Source organism: Rhincodon typus, chromosome 13 (genome assembly GCF_021869965.1).
Source record: "Rhincodon typus isolate 14 chromosome 13, sRhiTyp1.1, whole genome shotgun sequence".
In the NCBI taxonomy this organism is placed as follows: domain Eukaryota; kingdom Metazoa; phylum Chordata; class Chondrichthyes; order Orectolobiformes; family Rhincodontidae; genus Rhincodon; species Rhincodon typus.
This window is the reverse complement of record NC_063344.1, coordinates 61,659,890-61,683,265: the sequence shown is the minus strand read 5'-3', so window position 1 is coordinate 61,683,265 and position 23,376 is coordinate 61,659,890. Positions and strand designations below refer to the sequence as shown.

The window sequence follows — 23,376 nt, the reverse complement described above, 5'->3', positions numbered from 1 at the left end:
TGCTGCTTGGCCTGCTGTGTTCATCCAGCTCTGCACCTTGTTGTCTCAGATTCTCCAGCATCTGCAGTTCCTACTATCTATGATGCTGGTGGAAACAGTTTTACATAATGAACTAATTCACAATGCGTTTAGGCATCTTGGTTTCCATGTACCTCGTTAACTTATGCTTTTTCATGTACTATTTAATTGCATCTGTTAAATTAGGCTCAACTGAATGAGCAGCTTGAGTATCAGTAATGACTGACCAGTGAGTATCATTAAATCATTATAGAATGTATTCAGCCTCACTCGCAAATTGAACAGTGAGAGGCTTGCATTGCTGATGTTGGAACACTCACTCCAGCCACCCAGGTCTGGCACTGTCATTTTACTATTGTAGTAAATGACCCAGTACCATTTGACCACTGAGCAGGATTCAGCTAGATTTTCAGTACTGCAATGAATTTGCAGCTATGGTATGTGTGAGTTGCCTGTTTGAGTATTATAGTTGTGAGAGTTTAAAATAACCTCTCCTTGGTCTGTTGAGGTGGTTATGCCAACAGAAAAGTAGATTGTTAAATTCAAACTAAATTGGGAAGTGGTATAATATTTTGACGTCAATCACAAGCCCACAGGGACTACAGTAGGAAAATCATTCTGGTCCACCATACTTTCATGCTGTAACCATTTCCTGAAATGTCCTTGTCTAACCTGGCCCGGTGAAAAGCAATTTTCTGCATTTCAAAATTTTTTTTTTTACTTTAAGGCATCCCCAGATGAATAAAAATATCCTGACTTTTCCAGCTTTTACTTTATGACTCAGAGTAACTAGATAATGTGCTGCCCACATGGTGATCTTTTCATTTTATGATTCCTGGCAGTTCCTGGTGCAGTCCGTAACACCCTAAAATCCTGTTTGGAGAACCTCCAGTGCTCAGTTTGACGTCCAGAGAAGCATGCTGCTCCATAAACAAAAAGGGGAGCTTTATACGGTATCCTTCTACCTCTTTTGTTTTAATCAAAATGAACTTTTGTTAAGAACAATATGCAGTTTGGTCACTGCCATTAATGTAATAAAAACATTCCAAGGCTATTATCGCGATTATCAAACAGAATTGACCACTGAGTCAGAAAAAGAGATTTTAAGGAAGGTGACAAAACGCTTGTTTAAAGAGTTAGGTTTTAAGGAGCATCTTAAAAAGAGGAGACAGAGCCAGAGGGGTTTAACACTTATATTCCAGAGCTTAAGATCTAAGCAGCTGATGAAATGTACATAAAAGCAAAATAATACAGAAGCTATAAACCTAAAGCAAGAAAATGCTGGAAAATCACAGCAGGTCTGGGAGTGTGTATGGAGAGAGAAACAATGTTAATGTTTCGAGTGCAGTATGACTTAAGCTTTCGTCAAACGTCATTGTGATTTTGCATGCTACAGGTGGCTGTTGCTATTTTCCTCTCTGTTACTGATTCCAGATTGTGATAATTGATGTTTAGATCACAGTGATAAGAGTCCATAAAATACAGTCTTGGGCATCCCACTGATCATCTCGCTCTAGCTTCTTAGTCATACAGAAAGTCCTTCAGTATATGACCATTTTTTATCATGTGGACCTGCTCCACCCAATGAAGCCACCTCTGTTTGATTGTAAACAAACTTGGGAACTTTTCCTCTGAAACAAGTGCTGTATTCATAATTTTCTCAGCCAGGATATAATCTTAATGTTCTGTCAACAGTGAAGATGGAAATTGATGAGCTTCTATTCTTAACAGTTAGAAGTCATCAATGTTTCATAAGCTGCTGAGAACACAAACCTTAGAAACCACCAGCATGGCCCTAAGAGTCAGATGATGTAATTCCAAGCACATTTTGAGTTGGTCAAAAGTAGCCACTGCTTTTCCTTTGTGTATCAAGCTTTCCATCAAAGGGCAGATTGTTAGCCATTTACAATGAACAGTATTTAGTGTGATAAGAATGAACTTGCAAAACCTTGTCCTGTAATTCGTGTTTTCTTGACAGTTCTCATGAGAACAAGTTATAGATATGAGAGGTAGGTATAGGTGTGCATTGGAGATATTACACAGCGCTGTTTCACTCCTTCATCATTCTGAAACTGCCGGACGTGTATATTGAGCTGCGCAATACAGTGCCTGTTGTCATGGAAGGAGTGGATAAGACTAAGGAGCTTTGGTGGACAGCTAGTTTTCTCCCAAATCTTGCACAGCTGAACTCTGTTCATTGTGTTGAATATCTTAGTAAGCCCTTTGAAAGTAATGTAAAAAGATATATTCTTTATTCGTATACTTTTCTCTTAGCTGGTATATGGAGAAACTAATGTCTGCAGTAGGAGCAAATCTGTATTGAAAACAATAAATGCTGGAAATCACAGCGGGTCGGGCAGCATCCATGGAGAGAGAGTGAGCTAATGTTTCGAGTCTAGATGACTCTTCATCAGAGCTGAAGTGAAGTGTAGAGGGGGCAGCATTTATGCTATAGTTGGTGGCAGAGGGGAACGTTGGAGTGTAGAGTGCGAGGGGAGAAAAAATGTTGATAGTTCAGATTAAGTGATTGGCATGTGAGAATGGCAGAACAATGGTGTGTCTAACTGTCAGACTTGAAAGAACAGACAGTCCCACTGGGGTGGAGGGAGGGGAGAGAGGACATGGTGATAGAGAAAGTAACAAGTAAAGCTAAAAGAAAGAAAAGGGAATGGAGTTGGCTCTCAATTTGAAAGTGTTGAATTCAATATTAAGCCCAGGAGGCTGTAAAGTGCCTAATCTGAAGATGAGATGTTGGTCCTCCAATTTGCGCTGTGATTCACTGGAGCACTGCAGCTTGCCGAGGACAGACAAGTGAGCATGTGAGCAGGATGCTGTGTTAAAATGACTGGCTGCGGGAAGGTCGGGATCATGCTTGCACACAGACCAGAGGTGTTCTGCAAAGCGGTCATCCAGTCTGCGTTTGGTTTCTCTAATATATAGTAGGTCACATTGGGTGCAGTGAATACAATACACAAGATTGGAGGAGGTACAGCTGAAATGCTGCTTCACCTGGAAAGGCTATTTAGGCCCTCGGATGGTGAGCCGGGAGGAGGTGGGGGCATGTGTTGCACCTTCTGCAGTTACATGGGAAGGGGTGGTGATGGTGTTAGTAGCCAATGAATGGACTAGGGTGTCCCAGAGGGAATGATCCCAGCAAAAGGCACACAGGGAGAGTGAGGGGAAGATGTGTTTGGTGGTGCCATTCTGCCAGAGTTGTCTGAAATGGCGGAGAATGACCCTTTGAATGCAGAGGCTGGTGGGCTGAAAAGTGAAGACAACGGGGACCCAATCACCCTGCTGTGAGTGATGGGAAGGGGCAAAGGTGGAAGCACAGGTGACAGGTCAGATGTGGTTGAGGGCTCTGTCAACTGTAGTGGGTGGGAATCCACGGTTATGGAGAAGGAAGCCGTGTCAGCAGCGCTGTTTTGGAAGGTGACATCATCTGAACAGATGTGACTAGACAAAGGAACTAGGAGAATGCGATGGAGTCCTCGCAGGATGAAGAGCTGTAGTGAAGGTAGCTATGGGAGTCAGTGGTTTTGTAGTGGATGGCAGTGAACAGTTTATTCCCTGAAATGGAGACAGAGAGGTCAAGGAAAGTGACAAAAAATGTTGATGTGAAAATTATGGAGGGGTGGAAATTGGAGGCAAAATGAACAAATTTTTTAAGCTCTTGAGGCAGAGGGGGCGCATGAAGCGGCGCCGAAGCAACTGTCAATATACCGAATAGAGAGTTGTTAGAGGGGGCCAGTGTAAGACTAGAACAAGGATTGTTCCACACAGCCCATAAAAAGGCAGGCATAACTGGGACCCAGGTACGTGCCCATAGCCACTCCTTTGACTTGACAGAAATGAGATGAATTAAAGGAGAAATTGTTCAGTGAGAGAATAAGTTCAGGCAAACGGAGGAGAATGGTGGTGGCCTGGGATTGTTCAGACCTCTGGTCAAGGAAGATACCGAAAGCCCTCAGACCATGTTTGTGGGGAATGGAGGTATAGAGGGATTGGACATCCTTGGTGAGCAGGAGGCAGTTAGGGCCAGGGAACTGGAAATTGTCAATACAGAACATAGAGCTTAGAACAATACAGCACAGCACAGTACAGGCCCTTCGGCCCACGATGTTGTGTCGACCTATTATCTTACTAAGATCAATCTACCCTGCATACCCTACATTTTACTATCCTCCATGTGCCTATCCAAGAGTCGCTTAAAAGTCTCTAAATAGTGGAGGGCATCAGAGGAATTGTGGATGTAGGTGGGCAGAGTCTGGACAAATGGAGAGAGGATGGAGTCAAGGTAGGAGGAAATGAGCTCAGTGAGGTAGGAACAGGCTAATACAATGGGCCTACCAGGGCAGTCTGATTTGTGGATTTTGGGAAGGAGATAGAAGCGGGCTGTCTGAGGTTTGGAGACTATAACGTTGGTGGCAGCGGGGTGAAGATTTCTGGAGATAATGAGGTCAGTGACAGTCCAGGAGTAGGGTTGCCCATAGTACTCCTTTGACTTGGCATCCAATTTATTACCGTGCTTTTGTGCTTGCCCCTTCCCATCACTGACAATAGCATGATCATGCTCCCCTTGTCCTCCCTTTTCATCCCATCAGCATTTGTTGTTTTCAATGTCCACAGTAGATCTGCTGCATGAAATCACACTGTGCTTTCAGGTGCACTTAGTTTGCAATTAGATGGAGATTTTTTTTAATGTATGACTCAAGCAAAAGCCTTCCCTGTGACATGAGATGCTCCTGTAATTTTTGCAGGCACATCTGTCACCTTAGTTTTGTATAGTGTGACAAATTTTGCACAACATTTCTTGTGGAATGGAGCCTGCTTTCCAGCAGAGAAGAAGGCCATACGATACCTTCCGTACTTCAGGTCATTCAAGGATTCTGTCCTTGCTGGATGCCTTTTCATTTGCTAAGCATTCTACAGCCATCTCCAGTGATGAGCGTTCTTCATTTAACTTATCCATGACAAAAGTTGTTGGAGAATGTTGAGACAGACTTGGAAGATGTCCGTCAAACAGGACTACAGCTACAGTAGAGTTCAAACCAGCGGGACATCTGTTTACTCTTGCCAGTGAGTACCTCACCATCTGCTGACTTCTGAGGTGTATGTTATATATATGTAAATAAAATATATATGTGGCTAATGGATTCCAATTGTCATGGCCTGTTTGGATTTCTTGAAGTAAATTGATCCAGTGTCTATTTGCACGCTATCTCCTAATCTTTGCAGTGCTTTAGCTCTTTGGTTTAGATAAATCTGATCAACTTGTTCAGGGATGTTATGATGTAACTCTGGAGCAAGTGGGACTTGAACCTAGGCGTTCTGGCCCAGAGGTAGGAAAATTACCACTGTGCTACAAGGCCTGTAATTCCTGTTATGCATTTTGTACTTTTGTTTTTTGCATCAATAACAAATGTCACCCAGCTAAGAGGGTCTCAGACTTGTTCTTGTTACAAGTTCTGCCTTTGCCAGTTGATGCTTCTATTGCTTCACACATGATTGAGTTTAGTGAATTCTATGCTTTATCAATACGGGCATCAGTGCTTCCAGGTAAACCTTTCATGGGTAGAAATTGTTCTAGCAATTGCGTTAAGTGCTGCTATTTGGCATCATTACTTGTGCAGACGATGTTGATGCATGGTAGGCTGCTTTACTTTGAAACTGAAACATTTGGTAGGGGTGCACCTTTACCCTGCCATTGAAAATAGTGTTATAGTCTGTGCTGTGGTAGGTGTAGGTGTGAAGAACACTGGGAAGATTGTCAAATTGGGATGACCAGATCTAATTGTTGCCAACCTCCAGATCTTGTGTGATGTCTTGATCTGTGATGGCAATGTCTGCCCTGAAAAAAAATGTCGGTGACACACAGTTCATTCAGGGCACAAAGCTCAAGGTCTTGTCCATTATTGTTGATTGTGTTCCATCTCATGAAAGATGTTGACTAAGAATCACTCTGTCCCTATTCATGCTATGAAGTTATCCAAGAAAAGAGCTTCTCACCAAATGGAAAATTCTTCACAACATCACCTAGGGCGTTATAAAAATGCTCCTTGTCTGAAACTCTTGCGTATAGAGTCGGTGCACAAGAGTGCATGAAGTTGCCTGCACCCCCATTAGATGATAGCAGCAGAAAGATGAGGCATTCTGAGGTTGCTACTTGTGACTCAGTTCACTGTGTCAGCTAGCTGCTCACTGCAGCACTCTGTCCATGAAAGTGGAAAGTGTAATTATTTTCACAAATGGAGCTTTTTATCACTAACCTGTTTGCTTGTAGAGCTGCAATGTCAGCATTAAGCTAATGTAGCTCAGGGTCAGTCAGGGTTGTCTTGTGTAAATTTGCTGAGGAATGTAAGTCATTGTTCGGTGCTCATAGTGCTTCAAATACAAAATGTTATCATTTTTGTTTCGATCTTGAGGCTGAGGCATGATTTTAGGAGGTACACATCACCACTGCCCCCAACCTCATAGGCTAAAATCCAGAGGAAAGACACAAGGTGCTTATTTGGCGTGCAAGAGTTGCCAAAAGATGCTAACTTAATGGGACTGTACTCCAGATTTTGTATTGAGTATACCCCATTAGCCATTCACTCTTGGTAATGTTGAAAGGCTCCGACCAGGGCCCAGATTGCAAACATAGATGTGATTTTGCCCCATCAACTGTGCCATTCCCTCGCCCCTCTCATGGTGGCCAACTTCCTACTTCTGATATCTGCTGGTGATAACAAACCTATCCGCTAAACCCCATTCAGCAGAGCCTCCATCTGGGCAAATTAAGTTAAATTAAACATCCTGTTGAGGCCACCGTCTCAGCATTTTGACTCTGTTGATAAAACCCACACCTTAGTACTAAACCACTGCAGGAAGACCACATCATAACTCTAAAACCCTCTTCAGGACCCCTGCCATATCAGCAGTTTCTCCCCAACAACCTCAACACAAAAAGAACTGCGGATGCTGTAAATCAGGAACAAAAACAGCTGTTGCTGGAAAAGCTCAGCAGGTCTGGCAGCTTCTGTGGAGAGAAGATCGGAGTTAACGTTTTGGGTTCTGAGGAAGGATCAGTGGACCTGAAACATTAATTCTGATTTTGTCCCCACAGATGCTACCAGACCTGCTGAGCTTTTCCAGCAACTTCTGTTTTTGTAACCTCTTAAGATAGCTGTAAACACCTCAAAAAGACCCCTACTCACCTCAGGACTAATCCCCCACCCAAATAAAGCCAACCACAGCACCAGAACCCACTAAATAAACCCCTCACCTCATGATTAACCACTTCTCCCCCCCAGAAAAAGACTCACCATGGAAGTAAATCATAAAAATAACTCCTCATAACAACGACATGCTCTCAAAGTAATAACCATTCACTATGACATTAGACAGTGTCTTATTCATTGCTAAAGCCAGGCCAGAAGACAGATGGCTTCTGGTTAATCAGTGACGGCTCTCCCAGCTAAAGTCTGGAGGCAGCCCCAACTGGACCCCTCATGGCAGATATGGTGGGACGAAGGGCCTGTTCCTATGCCATACTGTTCTATGTTTCCAGGTTACTGAGGAGAAATCCCCCTACCCCACCCGCCAACTCCAGAATGTGACCGTCAGGGCCAATCCAAACCTCTACTCTTTGTGGCTTCAAGATAGACCCACACTTGGGCCTTGCACTCTACCAGGCCACTGTTCTGCCGCAGAAAGGCCCCACATCAAAGCAGTCCAGTCTCCTATTGGAGACCTTACCTCTGGTTAACTTCGCTACTCACTGACTCTCTCCTGTTTGCTGCATTATTCCACAGCCTTTCTGCTGTCAAACTCTCCACTCCCTGCCTCTCTGCTCACAGCCACTCCCACTCGTCATCTCCTCAATGGGATAGGATACTGAAAAAGCTCAAAGAGATGACACCAGCTATAATTTTCATAAAATCTTTGGGACTAGACAGTGTGCCAAAGGATTGGAGGGTAGGGTGTGTCAAAGAACTGTGAACAGGATGAACAAGGAAATTATAGGCTGGTAGGTCTTATCTCAATTGCATGTAAACATTGAGAGTTCCAAATACAGGACAGAATTAGTGAACATCTCAAAAGCAGAGCACAAACAGAGACAGTCAGCATAGATTTGGAAACAGCAGGTCATGCTTCATTAGTGAATCCAACTGATCGAGAAAATCAGTGAAGATATTTAGAATTTTATTTACCACCATGTTTTTGGATTTTCACAAAACATTGCATGAGGTTCACATGCTGGGATGACAGAAATTTTAGGCACCAAGCACTGTTTGGGATGGAGCAGATTCAAAGAAGCGCTGGGCTTCATAAAGAGAAAAAGTAAAGATGTGTAGGTATCAGATCGTGGAATTTCAGTAGTGGTGTAGATTGTTCACTGCTATCTCAATAGGGAGGGGAAGGCATACAGTTTAACATGATCCAAAATATTGGTTCAAATGCAGTAAAACAGATTTTAAAGTGAGCACAGATCGTAATCCAGCTGGTTGATGATCCTATGGTACAACCTTCATCGCTGACCCATGCAAACCATTGTCTGAATTAAAATAAGTTCAGTTCTCTTGGGGTACTAGGTGGTATAGTGGTTTAGAGACCAGCTTTTCATTTCTGGAGCCTGGATTTAAATCCAGTCATAAAGTTAGGAATGAAACATCTTTGTCAGCTGGCTTTAAGAGTCTGCTTTAAATAAGTTTGAGAGTCTTGTTTTGCACAAAGCATCAGAAAGTATTCCTGAGTTGACAAATGAATCCCTGGTGCAAGTAGATGGTGATTTTTCTGAAGTTTGGCATTGAGAGATATTATGATGGGGAAGAGGGAACTTTACTCTGGCTCCACAACTTGCTAGTATACCTTCTGCAGAGCCAGGGAAAAAGGCCGATACCCCAGCACTAATGTTGTGCTGACAATATTTTCTTTTTCAAACAGTAAAAGCTAATGGTCAAGCAGAAAATGCTGGAAATATTCATCAGGTCAGGCAACATTTGCAGGGACAAACAGAGTTACTTTTCATCTTGTCAACCTTTCATCAGAATGGAGAAAAGTTAGAAATGTCATAGGTTTTGACCAAGGAAGGGGTAGAACAAGGACATAAGGAAGGTTTGTGATAGAATAGAAGATAGTATTTCCAGCATCTTGTATTTTTATTTCAGATTTTCAGCATCTGTATTATTCAGTTTTTCAACTAAAATCTCATGCTTATTTAGTTAGATCAATATGTCAGCATCATTTTCAAACTTTAATACTGTGTGAAATTTACAGCCACTGACTCTCACTTGTTGTTGTCTATGCAAGAAACCATGAGTTGTCACCTTTGCTTTGGGCTCATGATGTGCACATGCAAGGAGCTCTTACATCGTGTTTCCTGTGTTACTGAGACCAACATAGATAAAAACAGTATGCCAAGAAACCCAATTTTGATCAGTTGCTTTAAGCCATTCAGATTACTGCTAATGGATTGGTTTAATTTTGACTTAGCTTTGAAATAAAAATTGTGCATAGAATACACTGAGAAAGTGGACAGGTGGAGCTGGTCTGTTATGAAGAGATTGGGGCCTAACAATCTTCCTGTTATTAAAATTCCCTCTGTTTCTCTCTGTTAAATAGCATGTACAGTTTGAACCTGTCATAAAATAAAAGGATGACAGATCATGATTAACATTCTGGCAGGTCTGCACAAATGGCACCCAGCTGAGCATAGACAAGGCAGAATCCTGCTCCTTTTTATATCTGCAGCAAATCAGTATCACTAAAAGAACACAGTGGGCAATTTTTAAAAAATATATACCTGATGTCACTGTTGTACCAGACCAAGAAGATTGCATTCTGGATCTGGACATGATCAAAATTCATATCTGCATACCCTACTGACTGCAGCCACTCCTCCCAAGTCACCATGGGTTAAATAGTAAAGCAGAAATGAAAAATATTAAATCTCTTCCTCATTCATCTTCCGGATTCATCTTCAAACTGACCCTGAGTATGCATTGGGTGGAGTCACCTTGTGCTACTCTTGTGACAATTCCATTTAAGCACATCTGGCCACACAGATGTTGACACGTTATAGTTGCATGCATATTTCAATGTCCTTCAAACCAGATACCATCTTAGCCAAGCTAAAACTACATACCAAAAATCCCCTCCTACCATCTAAAAGGCTATATTCCCATCAGCACTCTATATATAGATTAAAACATCGACCCGCAGCGTTAAGTATTTTACTTAATTTAGAAAACGTGGGCTGCATCAGTATCTCAGCTGCAATAATGTTCCGAATGAGTGCAAACGGCAGAATCAGTTCCTAGCTGAAAAGTCAAATTTTCTAGGAGGATGGATAAACCATTTCATTGCCCATGCAAAACTCCAGTAAGGACCTTTTTCTAATGGATTGTGGACAGCAAGAATGATGACAGCAATGGATCTTTGGGGTTGCAAGGCAAGCTGCTAGTTAATAATGCTAGTGTCGAAAGTACTTGTCTCTGAATCTCAGGGAGGCCAATCCACAACCACCACCTGCAATTAAAAGTGGGACATCTGAAGGAAACTAGTGTTCAAAGCTAAACTAATACATAAACCTGTTAATTAGCAGGGTCATACAGACAATGAATTCATCGCCAACAGCCTGTCTAAAGAAAGGCTGTCAGAGATCTCTGGTGCAGTGGTAGTGTCCCTACCTCTGAGCCAGAATGCCTGGGTTCAAGTCCTACTTGCTGCAGAAGTATGTCGTAACATCTCTGAACTAGTTGATTGGAAAATATTAAAGAAATGATCCTGTTAGCTCTCCTTTGAAACATCTGCTTACTATTAAGATATTTAGTATTTTTCTTTCTTGTTAAGCTCTTTATATAGTCATCTCTGAATGATCTCATTAAGAGTATGAAACTTGGAATCAGGGAGTGAATTACAGGCAAGAGTAAGACTATTTGCCAGAATTGATGAAACATTTAGTCAATAATGTAACTGCAGTCATCTTGTGCTTTGTACCTAAAGCAAACTTAGTCCAGCATGTCAGTTTGAAGCTCCCTGATTAACTGTCAGATGTCTATCATATGTAAAAGCCATAATTAGTTACATACGTTTTTACAGTATCATGTGGACTCCTGCCCCAGAATGTAGGAGAGGACCATAGTAAATCTTTAAAACTGTTGCAAGTAATTTATTATTATTGGCATCTTTGGCAATCACTGACTAACAAGTAGCATTGTCCACCTATGAAATTCTCTCTCACTGGACATGGGTTCTGTGGGTCCTTGCCAGCAAATCCTGATAACTTCATTAAAATGTAAGGTAATGTAATCTCTACATAGCCAAATTATTGAATGCCCCAACATCAACCCAGTTCTCTCACATTGTCAAGCTTAATAACTTTTTTATTCACTCGCCAGAGACGTGTGTATCACTGAGTGGCTAGCATTTACTGCTTATCCCTAGTTAGACTTGAGAAGATGGTGTTGAGCTGCCTCCTTTGAAGTGTTGCAGTCCATCTGCTGTAGATAGACCCACAATGTCATTAGGGAGGGGATTCTAGGATTTTGACCCACCGACAATGAAGGAACAGCGATCTATTTCTAAGTCATGATGGTGAGTGGCTTGAAGAAAAATTTGTGTATGGTGGTGTTCCCACGTATCTGCTGCCCTTGCCATTCAAGATGGAAGTGGTTGAGGGTCTGGAAGGTGTTGTCTAAGAATCCTTGGTGGAATTTCTGCAGTATATCTTGTGGATAGTACACATTGCTGCTACTGAGTGTCACTTTGTGGATCTGGTGCCAGTCAAGGGGGCTGTTTTGTCCTTGGTGGTGTCAAGCTTCTTGAATCTTGTTGGAGCTGCGCTTATCCAGGCAACTGGGTAGTATTCCATCACACATCTGACTTGTGCCTTGTAGATGGTGAATGGGCTTATGGGGGGCAGAAGGTTAGTTACTCTAAGCAGTATTCTTGGCCACTGTATTTATATGGCGTAACCAGTTAAGTTTTAGATTTGAAATTGATTTATTGTTGTCACATGTACCTAAGTGCAGTGAAAAGTTTTGTTTTGCATGCAGCCCAGGCAGATCTTAACATATAAGGACATGCAGATCATCTGGAGTTTAGATAGAGAGGTGCCTACAGGGTTACCGGTGCACAAAAGCAAGATCAGCATTAGATTTGAAATAAGAGGAGTCCATTCAGCAGTCTTCTAATTGCAGGCAAGAAGCTGTTCTTGAACCTGTTGGTGCATGTGTTTAAGCTTCTATATCTGTTTCTGGTCATTTGTAACCCCATGATGTTGATAGTGGGGGATTCATTGATGCTAACACCTTTGAATGTCAAGGGGTAGTGGTTAGATTGCCTCTTACTTGAGGTGGTCATTGCCTAGCATTTGTGTGGTCTGACTGTTACTTGTCAATTTTCAGCCCAGGCCTGGATATTTTTCAGGTCTTGTTGCATTTGGACATGGACTGCTTCAGTATCTGAGGAGTTGCAAATGGTGCTAAACATTGTGCAATCATTGGCAAACATCCCCACTTCTGACCTTATGATGGAGGGAAGGCCATTCATAAAATAGCTGAAGATGATTGGGCATAGGATACTACCCTAAGTAGCTTCTGCAGTAATGTCCTGGAGCTGAGATGACTGACCTTCAACAAGCACAGCCATCTTCCTATGTGCCAGGTATGACTTGAACCAGTGGAGAGTTCTCCCTCAATTCCCATTGATTCCAGTTTCACCAGGGCTCCTTGATGCCACACTCGGACGAATGCGGCCTTAATGCCACACTCGGACGAATGCGGCCTTAATGTCAAGAATGGCACTCTCACCTTACCTCTGGAATTCAACTGTTTTGTCTATGTTTCAACCAAGGCTGTAATGAGAACCTGAGTGGCCTTGGCAGAACCCTAACTGGATATTGGTGAGCAGATTGTTGCTAAACACCTTAATTGCTTGATAACACTGTTGATGACACCTTCCGTCACTTTGCTGATGATCAAAAGTAGACAAGTGGGGTGGTCATTGGCCAGGTTGGATTTGGCCTGCATTTTGTGTACAGGTCATACCTAGGCAATTTTCCATGTTTTAGGTAGATGCCAGTTGTAACTTTACTGGAACACCTTGACTAGGGAAGTGGCAGGTTCTGGAGCACGTCTTCAGTATTATTACCAGAATGTCGTCAGGGCCAGTAGCCTTTCCAGTATCCAGTGCCTGTAATTGTTTTGTGATATCATGTGGACTGAATCGAATTGGCTGAAGATTGGCATCTGTAATGATGAGGGTCACTAGAGGATGCTGAGTTGGATCATCACTTGGCACTTCTGGCTGAATATTGTTGTGATTGCATTATCTTTTGCACTGATGTGTTAGGCTCTTCCGTTATTGAAGATGGGGATATTAGTTCTATTTTCTCCTTCCATTTAGTGCCATGTATTTCAAATGCCATTTCTCCAGATTCCAGATGTTCTGCAAAGCTTTAGCAGATGATCAGGAGAACTACTTATTGAGATTCTGCTCCATACAATAGCAAAGCAGTGTAGAAAGCAGTGCAGGAAAATATTTTTTGGCATTTGTGGTTTGTTTTTGGAACCATCTCCACTGTAAATGGCAACTGTAAGTAAGGCAAATGAATGTTGAGATATACAGTGCATTAAACAAAGCATAAATCAGAGGGTGTGATGCTGAGTTGAAACAGGGTGTCGGGTAATTTGCGTATGGAGTATTATGCACTTCTGGTCACCATATTACCAGAGATGGTAAGCTGTTTAAAAAAACTTGCCTTATGCGAGCTAGAATAAAGAGTTAAAGAGGAGATTTAATTGACTTGTTTGAGATTATGGAAGCTTTTTTTTATATGAAGTGCATTGGAAAATAATGTTTCCTCTGTTATTGTAGTCAATGACAAAGGTCATCAATTTAAAACTGTCAGAAAGGGCATAGAAAAAGGTTGAAGAGAATTTTTTTCACTTTTCCTAATGTAACCATGGCATTCAAAGTGGCTGAACCAGTGACAGGTACAACTTTTACAGAAAAATCAATAAATAGCATTTGAAGCATGGGAAGGTACAGGGCTATTAGAGGAGAGATCTTGTCATTGGGTTTACTTCGTAATCTCTCTAGCAAAGTAGTAGAGCAAAAGTGATAAATCATAAAGTTCTATTGTCCTATATAGTTGACTTTTAGGAGGCTTGACAGACTCAAGATAATCACAGCATGGTGGTGCTTTGAGAATGGAGCACAATGGTGTAACCTGTACAGAGGTGAAGAAAATTAAAATGTGACATCAGACCTAGAGTGTTGTCTAACTTTGTGGAGAAGAGGTTTAATTGAATGCGTGAAAGCTGACCATATGTTGCACATAACCTCTTCCTAAGGTTAACACTAAGAAGTGTAAAATAACCTAACACAGAAAAATCTTTAGATTTCTGAAGAAGGGTCTAGGCCCAAAACGTCAGCCTTCCTGCTCCTCTGGTGCTGCTTGGTCCCTGCTGTGTTCATCCAGCTCTACACCTTGTTATCTCAGATTCTCCAGCATCTGCAGTTCCTACTATCACAGAAAAATCTTTGTTAAAGTTATCCAATTGATCCCAATGTGCTGTTACTTCCCCATTGCCCTGCAAATGTTTTGACTTCTAATTATTTATCTAATTACAGTGTGAGTGTTAAATAATTGAAGGATAAAGCTGTAGTCTTGCTGCAGGCATTTGTACATTAGTAGGAAGGGAAAACTTTTGAGAAGCTGGAGCTGTATGGATAAGATTGTAAGCAGGAGTGAACAGTATTGTGATAAAATATCATAAGATATAGGAACATATAATGATTCAAAAAGGACTGCTCCAGACTTTGAAAGAAGAGAGTTAACAGATGTTCAGGATATTAGTGACTCAATGCTGAGAAGTTAACATTTTTCTGGAACATATCTATAAGGGTTTGTGGTTTTCTTTCCCTCTTGAGTGCACTGACTTTAACTGGCTTCCTGCTTCCTGGTTACCATGCACCCTCCAATATCTCATTCAAGTGACTTCCATGAGGTTGACCGTGCAGGGGGCATGACTACTGCATCTGTTTCCGTTCAATCCATGATCCACATTTATTCTTTCCAAAAGTATAGTGAGGAGTGTAAATCCTGGCTGATTCCACCCCCGGCCCAAAACTCCAAACCCAAGGATATTGAGGCCAACCGATCTATCATTATCAGTCAACATTATTTATTTACCCATCATGTTCTGTATAATCATTGAGGGGTGATAATATGTTGAGAAATCAATCAGCTTTTAAACCATAAGCTTTTTCTACATTACATACGCTGTTAGAGGAGAGATCTTGTCATTGGGTTTACTTCGTAATCTCTCTAGCAAAGTAGTGGAGCAAAAATGATAAATCATAAAGTTCTATTGTCCTATATAGTTGACTTTTAGGAGGCTTGATAGACTCAAGATAATCACAGCATGGTACTGCGTAATTTTCACAGCATTACCATAACTTAAAGCGTCGAAGGAGGCAATGTATGCAATCCATTGCACTTGTTTATGCAAACTGTTGAACTGCATCCCCCTATCTAATCCTATTTCCCTATACCTGTTATTGGATATTTCCTTTTCAAATGCTTAACTCAAATCAAGTTAAATGGTGCTTTCAATACTCAAGTTCATTTCTTAAGAAAGAGAAATAAAAGAGCAGCAAAGTTAATGTTAAACTTTTAAAGACCCTTGGTTATTCCATATGGGTGTACTGCGCAGAGCTCTGGTGTGGATGCACTGAAGAGAGTTCACAGTGGGTTCACAAGATTTATACTGGAATTGAAGAGAAATACCTGTCAGAAAAGGCTGAACGATCTAGGCTTCTATGCTGCAAAAGTAATGCTGTGATTCAGTAGATGTTAGGTTTATCATTGGATTTAATAGGGTACTTCTAAAGAAAATGTTTTCAATGGTGGGAAGTCTAAAACTAAGGGACATTAATGTAAGATTGTCACTAATAAATTCAAAGGAAATTCTGGCCAAAGCTCTTTACCAAGCAGTGGTTAATTCAGTATGTGTAAAATGCTACCACACTGGAGTAATTGATATGAACAGCATGGATGTATTTAGTGGGAAAAACACAGAAGAAAGAGAAGAATGTGCTGATAGGGTTACATGAGAAAGGAAGAAAGGAACCATGTTCAGCATAAATGCAGACTTTGACCCATTTAAGTGAATATTTTGTTTCTGTGCTTAAAATACTATACAATTAGAAAGTAATCAAATGAAAATTCTCACTCTTGTAATGCAACAATATCCCAAAATACTTCACGTGAGTGTTAGATAAAATTTGACACCTTACTGCATAAGGTGATAATAAGATAAATGATAAAGGTTTGGTGAAATGCTGACTTTACCCTGCAATCTACTTTGCAGTTATATTCCAGCTCTCATATTTTTACTTTTTAGGTGGTGATTGGAGGAGGAAGTGGGGAGTTGGGCAAATATTCAATATTACAGTTCTGTGTTGTGTGTTTGAATATCTAAAAGGTGTGGCTTTTCTTCTGTGCCTTCAATTCTAAACATTTAGTTTCATTCCTTACAGGCTATTATAAAAGAAGGACTTCTAATGAAGCAGACAAGTTCATTTCAGCGCTGGAAGAAAAGATACTTTAAGCTCAGGGGACGGACACTGTATTACGCAAAGAATGCAAAGGTGACTTTTTTTTTAAAGATTCAATGCAATATGTTAGCTACAGCTCTGTAACTGAAATTAATATTTCCCTGCTTGAACATTCAGTGGTGTGGTTTCAAGATGATCTCGTCTGATAACAAAGCTGTAATAACAGTTTTTTTTAAACTGTCATTAGTGCTATAATTTAGTTTTGTCAGCACGACCACATGATTCTGATGTTAGAATCCATCATAGACCAATGACATTTTGGGTTCTTTTTGTCTTTTCTAACCTTATTGATTCTTACTGTACTCCCACTCACTGGGCCTTTTTCATTCTACTATTCTTTCACGGCTCAAGACCCAGATATGCAAGAGTGCGCAGGATGGGAAAAGGCTGTTGCAATCCACTCAGCTAATGCCACTATTTAAGAAATATATCTGACGATAACCATCGTTCCCGTCTATCAGTTTTTTTTCCAAGTAAATACCTGTTAATGTAAATGAAATACATTCTTAAAATGTTGAACATGCCATTAAATGATTAGGTTTCTAAGCCCAAATGTTCTGCCGCCCAGAATGTTGAAAATTGTTAATGAAGTAGCGGTGGAGAGGGATGTAAATTCATTTTTCGTGAGGGAGTAGAGTGTACCAAACATATAGGAGGTAGCAAATGTTACATCTGTTAAAAAAATGCTGGATGTGGGGAGAAGAAATTTGCCAGGCAGCTATCTGTTGGTTGGTTTCATATTGGCAGTAGGGAGATGACTGCAGATAATACGTGGAGACAATATAAACAAACACTTTGTCAGGCATAGGTGCCCCACAATAATGGAATTAAAGTAATTAGTTAATCTTTGACTAACTTTCTTGAATTTTCTGATAACATAATAGACAGAGTTCAGCAGGTATAACAACCATAGCTTGCACTTAAATATTCAATTTAATCAGAGAATGTAAAGTACTTAGCACAGGTGAACTCAAAAACAAAAGATGCTGCACAAATGAACCCCATCTTAGTCAGTAGTCATTAAAGAATGTCTTAATGAAAATGAAAGATCTGGGAAGGCAGAAAAGCATGTAGGAAGATATCAGTTGTGTGCTGCTTTGATAGTTGAAGTATGGCCATTGATGGTGAAGTGAAAGGAGTGGATGCACAGGAAATGAGTCAAAGGAATGGAGATAAGTGGAGAGACCTTGAAGGTATTTAAATGCAAGGGTTAAAATTCTAAATTTGAGGTGCTGAGGGGTAGTGAGTCACTATAAATCTTGCTGTCAGCCAAAAGCAAGAGATCAGTGCTTGATGGATGAGGATTAGATTAATATTTGGGAGTGACGAAGAGGTCAGGGCTTATTAGGAGGAGAGGAGAGCAATTGTGAGGAAGCCAGAGGTCACATCTTGATGGAGCCAAGGGGAAGATAATAACAATCAGAAGGAAGTAAGAGGCCACTGGGTGATGCTCCCAAGGTGTTGTCTGGACACTGGGAAACCCCACCAGCAACTATTACATTGAAATCTAACACAAACTTGCACTTGGGAACTTAATTGAAGTATGTTTGTGCAATGTGCAGCCCACAAAAGCATATGTCACTGACTTACACATGGTAGGTTGAAGACATGCTGCACAGTCATGAGAGAGTTAATATTGAAGCCTATATTTCCCACTGTGTTGATGTGTTTAACTGCATGCTGGTGGTGGGCGTTGACTGGTAATTCAGTTGAGTCACTGTAAATAGACACAGTCTGGAACTCTCGTTGCTGGGTTTGGAGGTGTATGTTTGTTATATGTACCTCTGTAAGTAAATATAAAACTATGTAAAGATTGACTCCATTTCTCTCGTCTGCCAGCTGACTTTCTGGAGAAGAACGCTGTGTCTCCTTCCCCTTTCTGCAGCTCTTGTTGTGGCTTTACACCTTCTGTTTATCTCACATTGACTGGGTTTTGAATATATTCTGTAGTTTTCCTGATGCACTCTTCCCTGAAGCTGAAAGCACTGACTCATTGCTGGATGCTGCCCTCTGATTACTTAACCACCTGGCCATATTTTGCATGTGAGCCTACAGTGTAAGCAGGCTGTTCACTCTGGGAAAGGATTTGAGCAATGAATCACAACGAAGCTTAATTCTGTCCTCACCTGACATTAGCAGGTGGCATTTTCCAGTAGAGGTCACTGGTAATGATTAAAAGGATAGAGAGCTGAACGGTCTGAAGGGCAATAGTAATGTCCCAAGTCTGGACCCAGGGGACATCGGGTAACTCAGCAGAAGCTGGGGATCAAACCTGGGATCATGCTGGATCGTATGGCTTAGTTAAATGGCTAAGTGCCCAGAATTAAAGAGTTCTCATTTCCGTGAGCCTTATTTTAACACGGAGGATTTACTGGAATTGGATTTGTTGAGAAGATAAAATTTTATTCCATTTTATTTGTCATGGTCACATTTCTTACAATTGTTCTTGAATCCTCTTTGTTGTCTTCTGTCTTGATTTAGTTGTCCTTTGCTTGGCCTATTTGGTTGACATTTAGCTGTGCTATTTTCAAGTTCACCATCAGGCGTGCATCATAATCTGATTTTGTGCAAACATGTTGTAATTAGTTGTTTTGGCTGAAGGGATGGCGCAGCTGATAATATTATTGGGCTTACAGCTCCAAAGTAAATGAGCTCATTCTATTGGCATTGCATATTTGTCACTCCCCAACCAAATATGGCGTAATGTGCAGTATTTTTGAAAGCTCTAACATAAAACTATTTATAGTACTCACCCGCACATTCTTATTGGTATCTTGAGTGGATTCAAATAATCCAACATTTCAAAATCTCTTTTAACACATCCGTTCTGAGCTACTGTTAATGAATCTGTTGTTCACACTGGTAGAATCTATAGTCCTGAGAAATGCTTAAGGCTAACATTTACTGGAAAATTCCCTTCTGACTGTTTAGTGCCATCCACAGATTCACACGGTGTAAATTTAGCTATCCAGTTCCTAGGGCCAAAGGCCCCAGTCACTTGGCAGCTATCTAAAAACAAACAAGAATGTATGTACTCAATCAGGAAGTGCTTGAGAGGAAGAGTGTTACAGCTCAAACCCTCTTATTCTCATACCCTGCCCAGGAGAATGTAGGAGAATAACCTTATTATAGTTGACAACCCTCATTTATCATGTCAACCCTTTAATATACCCAGTGCAGCAGGATTCTCCTTCCTCACATTCAGATAGTCTATAAGGCTTTGGAGCATTTTATCCCCTTCTCTTTGAAGCTCTCCAGTCTCTATATTATGTGAATAAGTTTCACTGAGATCTCTAGAATCTATTCAGCAATGCCCACTATGCTCTCTGGAGCAGGATTAGGGTCTTACCCTTTTCTCTTTCCACTATTTATCTCTCTTTAAGATAAATAAGGAAGGGGACTATGGGATAGCAACCCTACTTATCTCCTTAGTGGAAGTGTGGGATCATGCTAACTCATTGGAATGGGGTGTGGAGCCATTTTTGTAGCTCAACTAAGTTTGATCTCCCCCCTGCTGGCTCAGTTGTCATACACAATAATATGCTTTCAGTGACTGTCTTTTATTGTTTTTCTTGTAGTCCATCATATTTGATGAAGTGGATTTAACAGATGCCAGTGTTGCAGAATCCAGCACGAAAAATGTTAACAACAGTTTTACAGTGAGTACCTCTGACATGAATCATATTAAGCAAGAACTTCGCTCCACCTATTAATGCCACTGAGAATGGATTGTATGTTAATCATGAACACAGGTAGCACAGACAACTGATTATTTATTGGTTAGTCAGTCAGGTAGTTATACAAATAACACTATTTGCGTTTTGTTTAAGATGTATAAATTGCATCGCCTTATTGAGTTCTACGCTAAACAGGAAACTTGCTTTGTATAGTGCCTGTCAAAACCCAGGATATCCCAAAGCACTTCACAGCCAAGTAAAAGCTTTTGAAGTGCATCCACGGTTGTAATACAGGCCAAGGTGGGTTCTGTTTATGCAGTCTAAAAAGATGAATGATCATGTAATTCTTGTAATTCATGTAATGTTAACTGAGACATAAACTTTGGCAAGAACTGCTGCTAATTGAGCCGAAGCTTTTTTTCAGCTACAGTATCGTTTAAAATCCCAGATCCCTTTCCTGTTGCAGAGATCGGAAGTAGCGAGCTGGAATGTAAGGTTGGAGGCATTACAGAAGGGCATGTGTAGAAAACTAAGATGCAGGGTAGAGGGATTACAGAGTTTCAGTTGTGAGGGGTCCTGGAGGAATGTGCAGATTTTGAATTGCACCTGTTGCATATAACACCAGTAAATTTGAGAGAACTGATTCTACAGCTAACAAAAGTTTTCATAAGGTTTTTAGTGACATTTAGGCAAATAAATTCAGTTGCTCTTCGCTAGTTTCCACCTTACAATGTTGGTGATGGGTTGAACATTGGTTTAAAGTTCAGATTTGCGTCGGTTTACAATGTAAATCTGCTTGCTCAAACAGAAAAAGATGAAAATGCAATTTCAGGCATTTAGTGGAAAACATTGTAATATAACATCAGTCTTCCTAGTATCAACATGAGAAATATTTGACTAGATTTGAATGCAAGAAATACTGAAGACCGGCTTCTTCTTTATTATTACCAAATGCCTCTCTGCAGTTAGGCTGTGTCTTCAACTTCATTTTAGGATGACAGTGGAGCAACAACAGGAAGGATAAACTGTTCCTCGGTATTTCTTACACCCAGATCTAGCCAGAATTTCACTCTAAATTTAATTCCAAGGAAGTCTCCCAATTCCTGCAGTAATTTCCAGGAAACCATCTTTATTTGGGATTTACTAACAAATGTAGTGGAATTATTTGCTATTCAGACATTTCCTGGTTTCCAACTTTTCCAATGTGGGTTTTCCCCAGGGGAGCATCAGAAAGCCCAGGCCTTTTGATATTGGTTCTGTGCAGCTATGATATAGACTTTGTCGGAAGTCACACAACGCCAGGTTATAGTCCAACAGGTTTGTTTGAAATCACAGACTTTTGGAGTGTAGCCCCTTCGTCAGGTGAAGTGAGAGAGAAGCACACAGATACAAGTTACAGGCAGAGAAAGCGAAAGATCATGCAAATGAAATGATGGAGTGTTGAATAATAAGTCTCTGCAGCTGATCACAAGTGTCAGACGGTGTGAGTGAAGTGTCAACAGCTGAATAACAAACAAAGGGATGACACATAATCCGATTAAATGAAGCAGAGAGATAATTACAAAAAATTAAAAATAAGGTGGTGCTGGAGACAAACCAAATGACTGGAATAACATGATACGCATAAGATTCGCATACCAAGGGTCTAATCAAATGATAAGTAATCCAAGCCTGTACAAACTAATTAAGGTAGAGAGATCATAACAATTTAAAAGGTGGTGTCGTCAAAACAGGACAGTAAGTAAGATTTTACAAATGCAGAACCGTGTTGTGGGGTCAGATGTAGCATGACATGAACTCAAGATCATGTTTAAGGCCGTCTTCATGGGTATGGAACTTGGCTGTCAGCTTCTGCTTGGGGATTCTGCATTGTTCTGTATCTCAAAGGCTGCCTTGGAGGACGCTTACCCGAAGATCAGAGGCTGAATGTCCTTGACCGCCGAAGTGTGCCTAACTGGGAACGAACATTTCTGTCTGGCAATTGTTATGTAGTGTCCTTTTATCCGTTGTTGTAGCGTCTGCATAGTCTCGCCAATGTACCATGGCTCAGGGCATCCTTTTCTGCAACATACAAGATAGACAACATTGGCTGAGTCACACGAGTATGTGCCATGTACATAGTGGGTGGTGTTTCCACGTATGATGGTAGTATCCATGTCGAAGATCTGACATGTCTTGCAGAGGTTGTCATGGCAGGGTTCTGTGGTGTTGTGGTCGATGTTGCCTGAAGGCTGGGTACTTTACTGTGAATGATGGTCTGTTTAAGGTTTGACGATTGAAAGCGAGAAGTGGAGACATAGCGATGATCTTGGCGAGATGCTCGTCGTCATCGATGACATGTTGAAGGCTGTGAAGAACATAGCATAGTCTGTCCACTCCAGGGAAGTACTGGATGACGAAGTGTACTCTATCGGTCATATCCTGTGTCTGTCTTCTTAGGAGATTGTTGCGGCTTTTCACTGTGGCACATCGGAACTGGTGATCGATGAGTATCTCATTCTTATGAGGACATCCTTCAAAATCTTGATGTGTCCATCACGTTCCTCCTCATCTGAACAGATCCTGTGTATGCACAGGGTTTGTCTATAGGTGTGGCTTCTTTAATATGTTTAGGGTAGAAATTAGAGAAGTGCAGCATCGTGAAGTTATCCATGGGCTTGCAGTAGAGTGAGGTACTGAGGTGTCCATCCTTGATGGAGATGCGTGTGTCCAAGAACAAGACCGATTCTCAAGAGTAGTCCGTAGTAAGTCTGAAGGTGGGATAAAACTTGTTGATAATGCTATGTACTTACTTCACTGATTCGTCACCATGTGTGTCTGGCTGAAGAACTGGTTGTTGAAGGCGAAGACGTTGTGGTCGAGAATGAGGCAGATCGGTTGTAGGTTAGCGTCTGAAAATTGGCCGTTGTTGTTAATGAGTACTGCGGCTGTTGCGGCAATGCCATCGTCGTGGGGGATGCTGGTGTAGAGTGGTGTAGAGTTCCTAGTTCGACTGGTCCGTGTGTGCTGAGTTTCTGTAAGAAATCTGTAGTATTGCGACAGAAACTGGGGGTTCTCTGTACAGTGGGTT

At 41.2% G+C, this 23,376-nt stretch overlaps 1 protein-coding gene across 2 annotated transcripts in view; it reads left to right on the top strand.

Moving 5' to 3' along the window:
• Positions 1 to 23,376, top strand: part of LOC109929240 (diacylglycerol kinase delta) — a 106,191-nt gene that overhangs the window by 34,969 nt on the left and 47,846 nt on the right. The window lies entirely within an intron of this gene.